This window comes from Protopterus annectens, chromosome 14.part0 (genome assembly GCF_019279795.1).
Source record: "Protopterus annectens isolate FY-2018-M chromosome 14.part0, PAN1.0, whole genome shotgun sequence".
NCBI classification, from domain to species: domain Eukaryota; kingdom Metazoa; phylum Chordata; order Ceratodontiformes; family Protopteridae; genus Protopterus; species Protopterus annectens.
Window position 1 is genome coordinate 622,872,116 of NC_056748.1, and position 13,296 is coordinate 622,885,411.

The window sequence follows — 13,296 nt, forward strand, 5'->3', positions numbered from 1 at the left end:
GAAACACCTGGAATCCTTGACGCCTCAGGTGAGCCGTGACCACTGCCATACATTTGGTGAACACCCTTGAGGGTGTGGTGAAACCAAAGGGCAGAGCTCTGAACTGGTAATCACTGGCTCCCAGCCAGAAGCAAAGGTACCTCCTGGAGCGTCTCTCCATCTTGATATGATAGTCTACATCCTGGAGATCTATGGAGCACATCCAACTGTCCTGACCCAGATAGGGTAGAATGGACTGTAGCATGACCATCCGAAACTTTGTTCTTTGAACAGACTTGTTCAGTCTGCTGAAATCCAAAATAGGTCTCCAGTCCCCTGTCTTTTTTGGTACCAAAAAGAACCTTGAGTAAGTTCCGGATTCATATTGGTCTGCCGGGACTTCCTGGATGACACTTTTTTTCTAGCAGTTTTGAAACTTCTATAACTGCTTGGACCCTCAGATTGGGTGGAACATCTGGGGAAGACTTGCGTGACGGTAAAGGGGGTTGAAAGAATGGGATTCTGTAACCTCCGGATATGACTGAATGTACCCATTTGTCTTGTGTTAAGTTTAGCCAGGCCTTTGGGTACATTGAAAGTCTTCCCCCGATTGCCTTCAGAGGCAGACAGTCGGGCAACACTTCAGGGATGTTGGAAGGGCTTGTCAGAGAAAGATTCTCTGCTGCCCTGATTCTGCGGACCCCCTCTGCCATGACGGCGGCGTCTGTTGTTATTTCCTCCTCTGCCCCGGAGGAAAAATCACCACGTGTGTCAGGCGAAGCTCCCTGGGATTTGCAAAACCACATTTTCCCACTCTTCTGACCCTTGGCGTATGGTCTGGAAGGAGTGGAAAAATGGACTCCCACAGCAGAGAGAGTCTTGCCTTCCTGCTCACACCTAGTGAGAGTGTCTTTCACCTGTGGTCCAAAAAGAAAGGAACCATCAAAGGGAGTGTTGGTGAATGACACTCTAAAGGGTTCCGCAAAGTTACACAGCCGCATCCATGCATGTCTCCGAAGTGCCACACCTGTGCCTGCGGCTCTACTCGCACCATCGGCTGCGTAGGAAATGAGCCTCATGGAGGAGTTGATTACTGAGTTAAGGGTTGCCAGCTGAGAAGCCACTTTAGCCTGAGCCCCTTCAGCTGATGGATCCTGAAGGGTATCTCCGAGCTCTTTCAGGAGATCCCTCTGAAGCCTGGTGAAATGGCATAAGTAGTTCAGTGACCTCATGGAGAAGGTCGCTGAAGCAAACATTCGCTTCCCATATCTGTCCATGGTCCTGGACTCCTTGTTAGGAGGATGGACAGAGGAAGAAGTTTCTGCTAACTCCTTTTTAGTGGCTGCTGCTACCACCATGGCATCCACAGGAACACCCTTAGCAAGGAACTGCCTATCTGGGGGAGCAGTGATAAACTTGCTTGGCCTCCTTGGGGTTGGTTCCACTGTATCCGGGGCTGACCAAGCCCTTCGAGCCACCACTGACATTAGTGAATCGAAGGGCGGAGAAACCCAGGAGGTGGAAGGTCGGGAACCGAATGCATCCAGGAATACAGATTCATCCTCGGTAGGGGGCAAGGGTATTCCAGTTCCCCCTCTGTTTAAGCATTTCTAGGATGTCTGCAAAGGAAACATCTTCAGAGGGGGATCTCGGGGACCCTTCAGATTCATCCAAATCGGTATATGAAGTGACAGACTTGGGGAAGTCAATGTGCTTCCTCTTGCACTTCTTCCAAGGGGGCTCCTCTGAATGATTAGGGGAGGCCTCGGAGGAAGAGGAAACACCCAATGGGGTGGTCTGGAGCATTGGTTCCCCACGCTTGGAGTCTGGAGGAGGGACAGAGGTTGACGCAGGCACTACGGGGGACGGAGCCAGTGGGGTCGAAGGTGGAGCTGACTGGGAGGCCAGCACACTCCTCATGACATCAAAGGCGTCCCTGCCATGACGCAGAGAAGGTTCCATCTCAGAGGAGACCGGAATCCTCCTCTGCACTGAGGGAGATGGCTCCGAGGCTGATGTAGGAGCCGAGCTGACCTGCGCCGACACTCAGAGGGAGAGCGGGGTTGGACAAGGGTCCGATGCCACTCGCCCCCTCAGAGCCAACGAGGAAGTCTCAGTGCCCAGATCCCTCGACAGAAGGCACCATCGATGGGATCAGAGCCGATGACGGATCCAAAGGAGAAATCGTAATCGAAGCTGACTGTTCCATGACTCGAACCCCAATAAACTCCAGCTCTGAGCTCAATGGAGTTGGATAGAAATGGATGGAGCCAACACCCGATGAGGAGGGCTGGACAACATTTTGGCCAGTGCCTGTGACTTCAACAACCTATTAACCACTCTCTCCACTTCGTGGTCTGAGAGTCTAGAGGACCGAGAAGAATGTGAAGATCTATAACTACGGTCACTCTGCAAAAGGGGAGACCAAGGAGCTGAATGAATGGAGTCTAGCGAAGGGGACCTCGGCCTTTTTTGGGTCCTTGATGGCTCCGAGGGTACTAGTGGAGCTGATGAGGAAGCAGTCTCCTCGGTTCTAGCCGGGACTGAAGAGGTAGTAGGCAAGGTTGGGGCCAATAATGGCTCCGAGCTGGGAGCCGACGATTTGGCCAGTTTAGGGGATTTCACTGGCTGAGCCTAGACCGGTGAATCCTGAGGCTTGAGAAGACCTCTCAAAATAAGTTTATTTTTGCACTCCTGCAGAACTCGGGCTAAATGCATGGCAGATAGAACAAGAGTCCTACAGGTGCACTGCGCCTAGACAATAAACACAAGAAGTGTGCCCATCTGTCAGAGACATCTTCTGACAGCATAAGTCACAATTCTTGAATCCCGACACTTTGGATTCTTTAGACATACCCTGTCAAAAAAAGAAATCACAACACTAAATTACTTTGGCCAACAGGCCAGCACACTAAGAAGTAAAAAACAGAACACTACCACAAAAAAACGCAATATAAGATAGATTTTTTTTAAGACTAGGGAGCCTCTAACTCAAACGGCTACCTAACCAAAAGACTAAACACTACTACAGGGGGGGGAGGGGGTGGGGGGGAGAACTCTCTAATTTAAACAAGTTCTAAGGGGGGAAAAACTACAATACACTAGCTAAATCTACTAGTTATCGCTATAATTTAACAATTACCCTAAAAAAGCCCTAATCTAACAAAAAAAGGCAGATTAATAAAGTTATACAAGCCTGAGCCAGTAACCATGAACCTCGCAGCTGAACCGGCAAACGAGATCTGGGTAGCTAGCACTAGGCATCATGGGATAAGGGTTAGCCTCGAGCCAGTAAACAGCTCTCGAGCTATAGAAGATGGCAGAGTCGGAACCGAGGATCGCTCCGATCCCAACAAGCAAGAAACAAAGGCGAGATAGACAACTTAACATAACAGGTTATTTTATGAAACCACAAAAGGAAGGCACAAGTCTTCAATCCAAAAATGTAAAAAGTTTATTCTTTTTTTCACACACTCTAGCACCTCGGCTGTTAAGCCTTCAAGGAGTACAAATACAATGCAACTTCCCTCACCCTATATATACTCAGTCAATTAAACAATTAATTAAATCAAATACTTCCAGATAAGTTCTGTGTTCAAATTTCAAAGTAAAAAGTGCTTCTTTATACAATTTTTCTTTTACTGCTAAAGGGTCTAAAAAATAGACCCCACTTGTTCTAAAACACAACCTTGCAACAGTTTAAAATTACTTGCATGAAATTCTTTAAAATGCATAGCTAAAGGACTACTACAGTTAACTTTATTAATGTCCCTTATTTGTTCTTGAAGACGCATTTACGTTTACTTTCACTTAGATAAAACTTGTTACATGGACATTTCAAAATATACACAATTCCTTCTGTATTGCAAGTATAACATCCATTTGGAAAAAAAAAATACAGAATTAATAGGAAAGTTCTTTACAACATGAAAACAAATAGAACATTTCCCACACCTAAAAGTGCCATGTCTTAAAATAATCTGTGTATTCTTACTTCAGGCATTTGAAATTTACTGTGCACTATCAGAAATACTATGGTCTTTTTTATAAGAAATCAAAAGTTTGCTTGCTAAACACTGTTCCAAAATGCTATCTTTGAACAACATAGGCCAATAGTAATGTAACATTTGCAAAATCTGTTGACTTAGTACATTGTAAATAGCCAGAAAATAAATCTTACCAGAGTGGTTGGCACTATTTCCTGCATCTCCCCTACCTCTTCTTTTGTGAAAATGTATCAACTCAATAAATGGAAGTCCCTCATTATGTGTATTTACTGAGCTTTTTATTCTGCTTAGTATTCACCTTTATAATGCTTAGTTCTAACCCTATTTAAAGCTTCTAACACTTCTGTCTTGTCATATCCTCTGTGTGTAAACATTTTAACTGAATCTTGTATTTCTTCTTCAAAATCTTTATCTACGTTACACAACTTATTTATTCTGTGAAACTCATTATATGGTAAAGATGAAATCAAGTGGGGTGGTGACAGCTGGAACCATGTAGGACATGTGAACCCCCTTGAACTTTCTGTGAACTTTCTTACCAATGAATCCTATTTGTTCACTCCACAATTCCAAATCTAAAAACTTGATACTCTCACCTAACTGTAAGCCACTAAACTTGAGACCAAACTGGTTATTATTTAACTGTTCAGTAAAAATTTTTACCTGACCACTACCTCCCCTACAAACAGAAATCAAATCATCTATGTATCTAAAATACCTAATGACATTTTTTAAAAAGCCCAAACATACTCTTAATTTAAAAAAAACATTAGGTTGGCATACATGGGGGCAAAGGATGCCACCATAGCCAAACCTTGCAATTGATGAAAAACTTCTTGTACCAAATCAATCGGGGCTGAAAATGGATCTATTCCATTCTCTCGAGACCAAATTACCTCAGCAAGTATAAAAGATTAATAAAGTTTCCTGGTGGTTGGTTTATGAGAAGCCAGAAGAATGTTACATATAGGGGAGGATAGGTTATTTTGTCTGGCAATTGCTGGAAGTGAAGGAACCAAGCTGTCAGCTTGAGACTTGATACGTTTGGCTGCATCAACCCTTGCGGGTGTGGCAGCAAATCCAGAGTTGTATCCAGAATCCATGGTTGGTGTACTGGGTGAGTCCAAGGGAAACCAAACTTGCCTGGGTCAATAGGGTGCAATGAGGATTACTTTGCTTCTCAACCAAAGAGCTTTCTTTAGAAATTCTGGGATCAGAGGAAGGGGAAAGCATAAAGAAGTCCCTTGGGCCAATCATGTACCAGAGCATCTCTCAGGGACTCCCCTTGCGAGGGAATTAGGCAAAGTAGCTGCTGCATCTGTGGTTTGCAGGGGACGCGAAAAGATCACAGCAAGAATGGCCCCAGCGACTGAAGATTTTAGCCGCTATGACAGGATTAAGGGACCACTTGTGAGGCAGGAGAATGCATCTGCTCAGTTTGTCTGCAATCACATTGGAATCCCAGGCAATGTGCATTGCTATCAAAGCGGTTGGAAGACATTGCCCATTGCCAAATTCACATGGCTTCCTGACACAATGGGTAAGACCTGGTTCCCCCTTGTTTGCTGATATACCAGACTACGTCATGTTGTCCGACTGGATAGCAACTGTCCCTGATGGGAGGACAGACTGGAATTCTTGCAATGCTAGAAGCACTGCCCTCAGTTCTAGAACACTGATATGCAGATTGGCCTCTACAGGGAACCAAGTGCCTTGGACTGTCTTTCCCTGGAAGTGCCTCACCATCAGGGAATCATCCATGATCACTATGGCCTTGTGCTGGGAAGGGGAGTGAGGACTACTCCATAGGTCTTTCTCTGGTCGCATCCACCAAATTAAGTCTTGTTTGCATTAATTTGTTATACGGATCTGAAAGGACATAGTATGAGTCAAAGGAGACCACTTGTATCAGTAAAAGCCACTGAAGAAGCCTCATGTGTAGTCTTGCCAGGGGAACTATTTAATTGATGCTGCCATAGATCATAATAGCTGAAGAACTGCCCGAGCTCGAACTTTGTCCTGAGAGAGTATCACCCGGAGTTGAAATCTTAGTCTTTCTAGTCTGTGCAGTGGGAGGGAGACTAGGTAAGACTGGGTGTTGAAAGTTGCCCCTATGAATTACAGGGTTTGTGAAGGAGTCAACTTGCACTTCTCCTTGTTTACTGAGATCCCTATGGATGCTGCTAGCTGTGGAGTGTAATATAAGGCTGTAACCAGCAGATGCTTGGTAGGAGCGGTAAGGAGCCAATCATCTAAATACAGAAATACCCATAATCCTTGCAATCTCAAGTGGGCTGTTACCACTGCAATGCATTTGGTGAACACTCTGGGAGGCTGTAGAGGGACTAAAGGGCAGTGCTCGGAATTGGTAGTGGTTGGCTCCCAGCCAGAAGCGGAGAAATCTTCTGGAGCATTTGTCCATTTTTATGTGATAATACACACCCTGAAGATCTATCAAGCACATCCAATCGTCTTTCTCCAGAAAGGGAAGGGCAGACTAAACCATGACCATCTGGAATTTTGTCTGTCTGATAAATTTGTTTAGGATGCTGAGGTCCAAGATTGGCCTCCAGTCCTCTGTCTTTTTTGGCACTAAAGAACCTTGAGTAAAACCCAGATTCTATCTGATCTAGTGGAACTGTTTGGATGATTCTCTTTTGAAGGAGCTTTCGAATTTCTCCTGCTGCTATATCCCTCTGACTGGGTGGAACGTCAAGGATTTGCCTTTGCCGCTTCGGGTAAAGGTCAAAGGGGATGTGATGACCTCTGGTAATTATCCTCTACACCCACAAATCTGTCGTTATGGATTGCCAGGCAAGGTGGTACAGAGAGAACCGCCCCCTGACTGCTTCCAGAGGTACGCAATTGGGCCGCTCTTCAGGAGTGTTGTTAGGGCTGTCCAGAGAATCTGGATCCCTGATTATGCAGACCCCCTCTGCCTCTGTGGGGGCATCTTCCAGATGAGTTTCCCCCTCTGCCCTGGGGAGGTGAACTTGCCACGTGTGTCACGGAAAGGACCCTGGGACTTCTTATACCACATCTTTCCACTCCTCTGATTCCTGGAGTAAGGTTGCTGGGGGGGGGGGTGGAAAAATGCATGCCCATGGCAGACAGGGTCTTGCTGCCCTTTTCAAACATGGCCAATGTGTCTCACTTTTGGGCCAAAAAGGGAAGAAGCTTCCACTAGAGCATTGAGAAAGGAAGACTTAAAAGGGTCTGCAAATCATGATGCCTGCACCCGCTGCTCTAGCCGCCCCTTCAGTAGTATGAGAGATCAACCGCATGGACGAGTTAGATATAGATTCCAGGGTGGTAAACTGTGAGGCAACTTTGTCATGTACCTCATCAGAGACTGCTCCTGCTAAGGTTCCCAAGAGTACCAGGCTCTACAGAGACCTAATTTCGGAAGTGTGTGCCAAGTAATTCAAGGACCTGATGGCAAAGGTTGATGAAAACACTCGCTTCCCTAACCTGTCAATCACCCTGTTCAGGGGATGGACAGTATGGCTCTCCTCAGTGAGCTCTTTCTTAGTGGCCAGTGCCACCACCATAGTGTCTACTGGTAGGCCTTTGGACCAATGTGGACTGTTCTCTGGTGGAGAGAGAATTTTTTCTGGTCTCTGGGGGATAGGTTCAATAGTGTCAGGATACCTCCATGTATGGTGCACGATGAGCTGGACCAGGTCATCTGCAGGCAGGGTCACACAAGAACTAGAGGGTCAAGCATGGAAAGCATGCAAGAATACAGACTCCTCATTGGAAGGGCTGGTGGGCTTCCAGTCTCCCCCACTGCTTTAAAATTTTCAGTACGTCTCCAAATGAGACATCCTCAGGGGGCGACCGTGGTGACCCTTCCCCTTCATCATAGTCTATCTACGGTAAGGGATTCCTCGGGGGAATCCACATGCTTCCTCTTACATGATCTCTTGCGTGGTACCTCCTCAGTGGGGGCATCTGACAACTCTGAAAACTGGATACCTTGTGGAAGGGTGTCTTGAGGTTCCCATGCTCAATGTCCTAGAGCAGTGGACTGTGTCAGCTGAGGTTCAGATGATAAGTAAATACGAGTCTCTGGCGCCAAAGGGACCAGCTATGAGCCTGCAGAGGCAAGTGCCCTCTCCATCACCTGGAAAGTGGGCCCACCTGAAGAGGAGTGGGAGCCCAGAAGTGAGAAAGACAACCTTGGAGTCCGGGCTCACACCCCACTCTGACGAGCCCACCCCCAGGGAAGGAACCACAGGAGGACTTGGCACTGCCAAGACTACCGGAACCATAGTAGATGGTGCCGTACTAGGGGTCATGGTGTTGAAATCCCAGTCACAATCCCGAGGATGGATCGGCTCATAGTGAGTTGAAGTCCACAGGGTGGGCTCTGGAGCCATGGTAAGGTCTACCATTGGAACTGAAGAAGCCAGTAGCGGTATAGGTGTCAGTGTCGAGGGCTACAATACCTCCAAGGATGTCAAAGGAGGGGTGCATGTCAGAGTCTGTGGAGAACATTCCTCGGCTCCGGGTGGTAGGGAGGATTTGGAAGGAGTTGGGAATCATCTGGCTCCCACTAGCTGATCCACGAGTCTCACTTCATCGAATTCCGAAAGGCTTCTGGAGAAGCAGATTGACATCCCCGATGGAGAATCTGGGCATTCTACAAAGGGGTTGTACTGCTGCCCAAAAAAGGGATATACTGATGGGGAGTATCGGGTCCGAGGCAACACCTCACCTTTCAGCACTGCGGTCAAAGGACCAGCAAGATGTATGGGGGGGCAGTGACCGGAGTTGGAAAAACAATTTTTGGTGCAGAAAGGGGTGTCTGTACTGTTGCCATGGGAGATGAAGTTCTGGATGGTTCAGTAGTCGCAAGAGGTACTGCGTGGGGTGCTTGTGGCACTGGTGCTGAGGACAGTACTGTAGTAGAAGGTAGAAGCACTGGTGCCGAGGGCAGCACCGTAGTTGCTGATTGAGGTCTTGGTATCGAGGACAGCACTGTAGAAGGAGTTGAAGGCCCTGGTGCAGAGATCTCTGGTGTCAATTTAGATATTTTTGTCAGTTCAGAAGATTTAACTGATTTTGTAGATGAAGGAACAGAATGGCTTCTCTTCTGTGCTCTTTTTTAGGAGGGGTTGAGCTCTCCATCTCAGAAATAGCCTCTGAGAAAGGAATTTTAAGAAGGCCCTTAAGAATCAGTTTATTTTTTCTTTCCATCAAGGTACAGGTGCTAAAGGCCTTACATATGTCGCAAGGAGGTTCAAGTTTCAAATGCTGTAGCCAGAGGCAATAAACACAAGATAAGTGACTGAGTTTGGCATTTTTCTACCTGACTTACTGCACTGTTTGAAGCCTGTCATTCCTTTTTTTTTTTTTTTTTTAATCAGTCATGAAAAATACAGTGAGCACCTGTCCTTAGTATAGACAAAAGCAATCAACAAATTACACACTAGCACAGTTAAAAAAAAAGTTTTTTTTTTCTTTTCTTTTTTTCAACAAAGGTAAAACAAGAAATACCCAACCGGTAAAGGAAGAAAGGAAGGGGAGCAGAGGGGAATACCAACAATGGTATTGGGAATTACCTCACAGGTAAGGAAGGCTTGTACCAGCAATGGTACAAAGCATACCACAAACTTGATAAAGAAAGTAGAGAGAGATTTTAAAGGGTAACCAAACTCTAAACAACTAACAAAGTAGAGATTTTACAAATAACCAATTAAAGGAATTTTTAGAAAGAGACATTTTTAAATTACTTAGCTTGAGAGCTGGCTTGACATGTCTTGATAGTATATGCGGCAAACGAGATATGAGGTGATAGAGAGAAGCGCACTATGGGTAAGCTTAGCTCGAGAGTTTTTTGGCTTGTGCGACTCGGTTCCAAGGACGTAACTAATACCCCATCAATAAGGAATGAATGAAGATTAACAACATCAGATCTAAAATTCGAGAGCTATGGTTGACCATGTCTTTTCGCTTAAAGTGGCAAACGAGAACTGGGATATGTTAGGGGTTGCTGCATTACTGGTAAGTGAGAAGCTTGAGAGATTTCGATTACCATGAGCTTTAGCAACTGCCGAGTCAGATCCAAGGTTCAGATCCAAACCCAACAGTTGAGGACAGAATGAAAATTTACATCAGATCTTTTATTTTATACATAGTATAGCATCTCTATGTGCTCACCATCCTATATAAAACTACTCAAACTTAAACCGTGCTCTTCTTCAGCTGGTGGCCTTCCAAGCGAGTACCTAAAAATAGCCAATAACACTGCATATCCTTGTCTCTATCCTTATAAATAGGTCAAACCCAGGAATCCCACCATTCCTTCTCTCTCAGGAAAGTCACACATTATCCCCCCACCACAAAGGAAGAAAGTCAACAGACATTAATAACGTTAAACCTATAGTAATCTTATCTCCCCTCACAAAAATACTTGAAAAATGTATTCAAAAACAATTGCTAGACTATCTCTTGCACAGAGAACTCCTATCCCCTACACAACAAGGCTTCCATCCTTCTCACAATACTAGCACTGCCCTTCTAACCTATACAGATACTCTCAATAAAGCTAGAGAAAATGGCAAACTAGTCACTTCCTTATTTGTAGACTTGTCTAAATCCTTCAAAACAGTTTGTCACAGCCAACTTTTACTTCAAATGTCCTCATTAGGTCTCTCTTAGCTCACCCTTCTGTGGTTCAAAAGCTACCTGTCTGATAGGTATCAGTCAGTTAAATGTCACTCCACACACACACACCCTATCTCCTAGTCAACATCAGTGTACCACAAAAGGCTCTATCCTTGGTCCCCTACTCTAACATTTTCACCAACACCCTTTATATACATCCACACAACAGGCCACACTTTCAAACAATTACTCAGGAAGCTTTAACAGCCATTGAAACAAAGCTTTGTAACTCAACTCATATTCAACCCAAAAAAGACCAAACTACCTTTCCCCAAATCCCTCTCTCATGTAAACAATTTAAACTCCTCTCTCTCTTGGTAATACAACCATGTAAGTCCCTTCTCACAACAAACTGTTAGGGGTGATAGTGCATAACAGTCTTACATTCGACCTGCATATACAAAACTGCACAAGAAAAACTCATCAAAAACTAGGGATGTTTTACAGGGCCAACAACTTTCCCATTGACGCAACTAAAACTACACTTGCCACTACCTAGTGACTCCCCACTCTTCTTTATGGCATTGCTATCCTTCCTAACCTCCAGGCTTCACAAAAATAAAAACTTGAAAAATGCTTTAACAAAGTTGCCAAATTTGCAGTACATACACCCACTACTGTACAGCATTGAAAAGACTAAATTGGTTGGTTAGAACTGCTACATCCAGCGTCTGGCTGCCTGTCCAGCACTAAAAAACAGTCTACACAATTTTATTCCTATTTTGTCACTGTGATCTGGTGACCAAAATCACCTGCCTACAAACCTAACAAACCTGCTGAGCATTGTCTGTACTCATACAAGGTTGCTAAGACTTGGAACTCATTACCTGTATCCATCAGGTCAATACCCTTCCCTCCCACCTTTGAAAACCACTCTGAAAGACTTCCTAGCTAAAATCTGTCTCTGTTCTAGATCAAAACCAGGATAATCTATATCCCTAAATGTGAACAAATACCTTTTCATTCCTTACACCTCCTTATTCTCCCTACTTCACTTACTTCCTTACTGCTATCTAATTCTCTTCCCTGACTTTCTCTCTAAATATACCATAAGCCTGTTTTCTCCCTCACTTCATATTGCAATTCCTATTTGTATTAAACTGACTTACCTTTAATTTCTCTATAAACTATCTAAAATTTCTCTAAATATTAAACAATTGCTATTTACCTTGTACAGATTCTTAAACAATGTTTTCATATTATGTCTAATTTGTTATAATTATTTAAAATGCAGATGATTTTTGAAGATAGCAAAATTATTATTCTTAAAATGTTTTGCAATAATTTGGAGCTTTTATCTCCGGGCCTCAACTGAAAATGAGCTCCAACCCAGTTGACCTTTACGAGTAATCAGATGTCAATAAATAAATGAATTTGGCTGTGTATGATTTCCTGTTACTGGGTTTCTTAAGCTCATGTAAAACCTGCACCACCTTCTATGAAAATAAGTGTTTTTTAGGAATCAGAACCTAATCATTCACAGAGTGTGACAGAGGCAAGGTTGGGATGTAGAAACCGATCCATCTGTTGGGTGATTAGGTCTGGTTGTATTGGAACTTCACAGTAGTTTACCTTTGAGAGGTTGAAGAGGATGGGAAGCCAATGGTGTCTTGGCCAGAAGGAAGCCAGCAGCACCAGCTTTGGGGTACTCTTTTGTATTTTAGGAGGACCCTTGAAATAAGTGGCACTTGAGGGTAGGTATAAAGGAAATTCCCTGTCTACTGGAAGTAGAAGGCATGACGGTCTTCCAGGCCCAAGGAGATGGGGGTCCTGGGACAGAACAGATGGAGTTGGCAATGCTTTGGAGATGCACAGGGTTCTATCAGTGGCCTGCCCCAGCAGAATATGATTGCTTTGAAAACTTGTCTGTTCAGAGTCCATTCTTGGGGATCCATGAGGTCTCCTCAGTGCGTCCACCAACGCAATCTCCATTGAGGGAATGAGTGGCCAACTGCCAAACCTCCTTTGCCAATCTGCACAATGGATAAGACCTTGTGCACCATTGTTTATGTACCACATCACCATGGTATTGCCAGTGTATACCAGGAGTGTGTTTGGTTTCCAAAGGTGTGAGAAAAATCTGCTGAGCCTGCAGAAAGGCCCTTGTTTATTTTCAGGTTGATATGTTCCCTCAAGACAGAGGGTGGCCATTTCCCTGTACCCTGTGGGAGCCCACAGGCCCCCAAGCCTTGTCTGAGGCATTGGTGTGAAGAATTTGGTCATGAGGAGCTGAGATGAATAGAAGGCCCAGGTTGAGAGAGACCTGTTTCACACACCAGAGAAACTCCTCCTTGATGTAGGGCAACAGAGTGATCAGGATGTTCATGGGATGTGTGTGTTGAGACCACACTGATTTCAAGTACCAATGAATTTTTCCCAAATGTAGCCCGGACATTGGCACCATTGGGATGGACGCAGCCATGAATTCCATGGCCCTGAGGATGTCCCTTGCAGTGCAGTAAGTTACAAGCAGGAGGTTTGGAATAAACTTGCCAGACTTTGGACTTTTTCCTGAGGAAAGGAGGCATTCATCATGCTTGTGTTTAGCCTGCAACCCAGGAAGACTAAGTTCTGAGTAGGATTGAGATGAGATTTCTTGACATTGATGGTGAATCCTAGGGTTAAGAGCTGAAGTGTG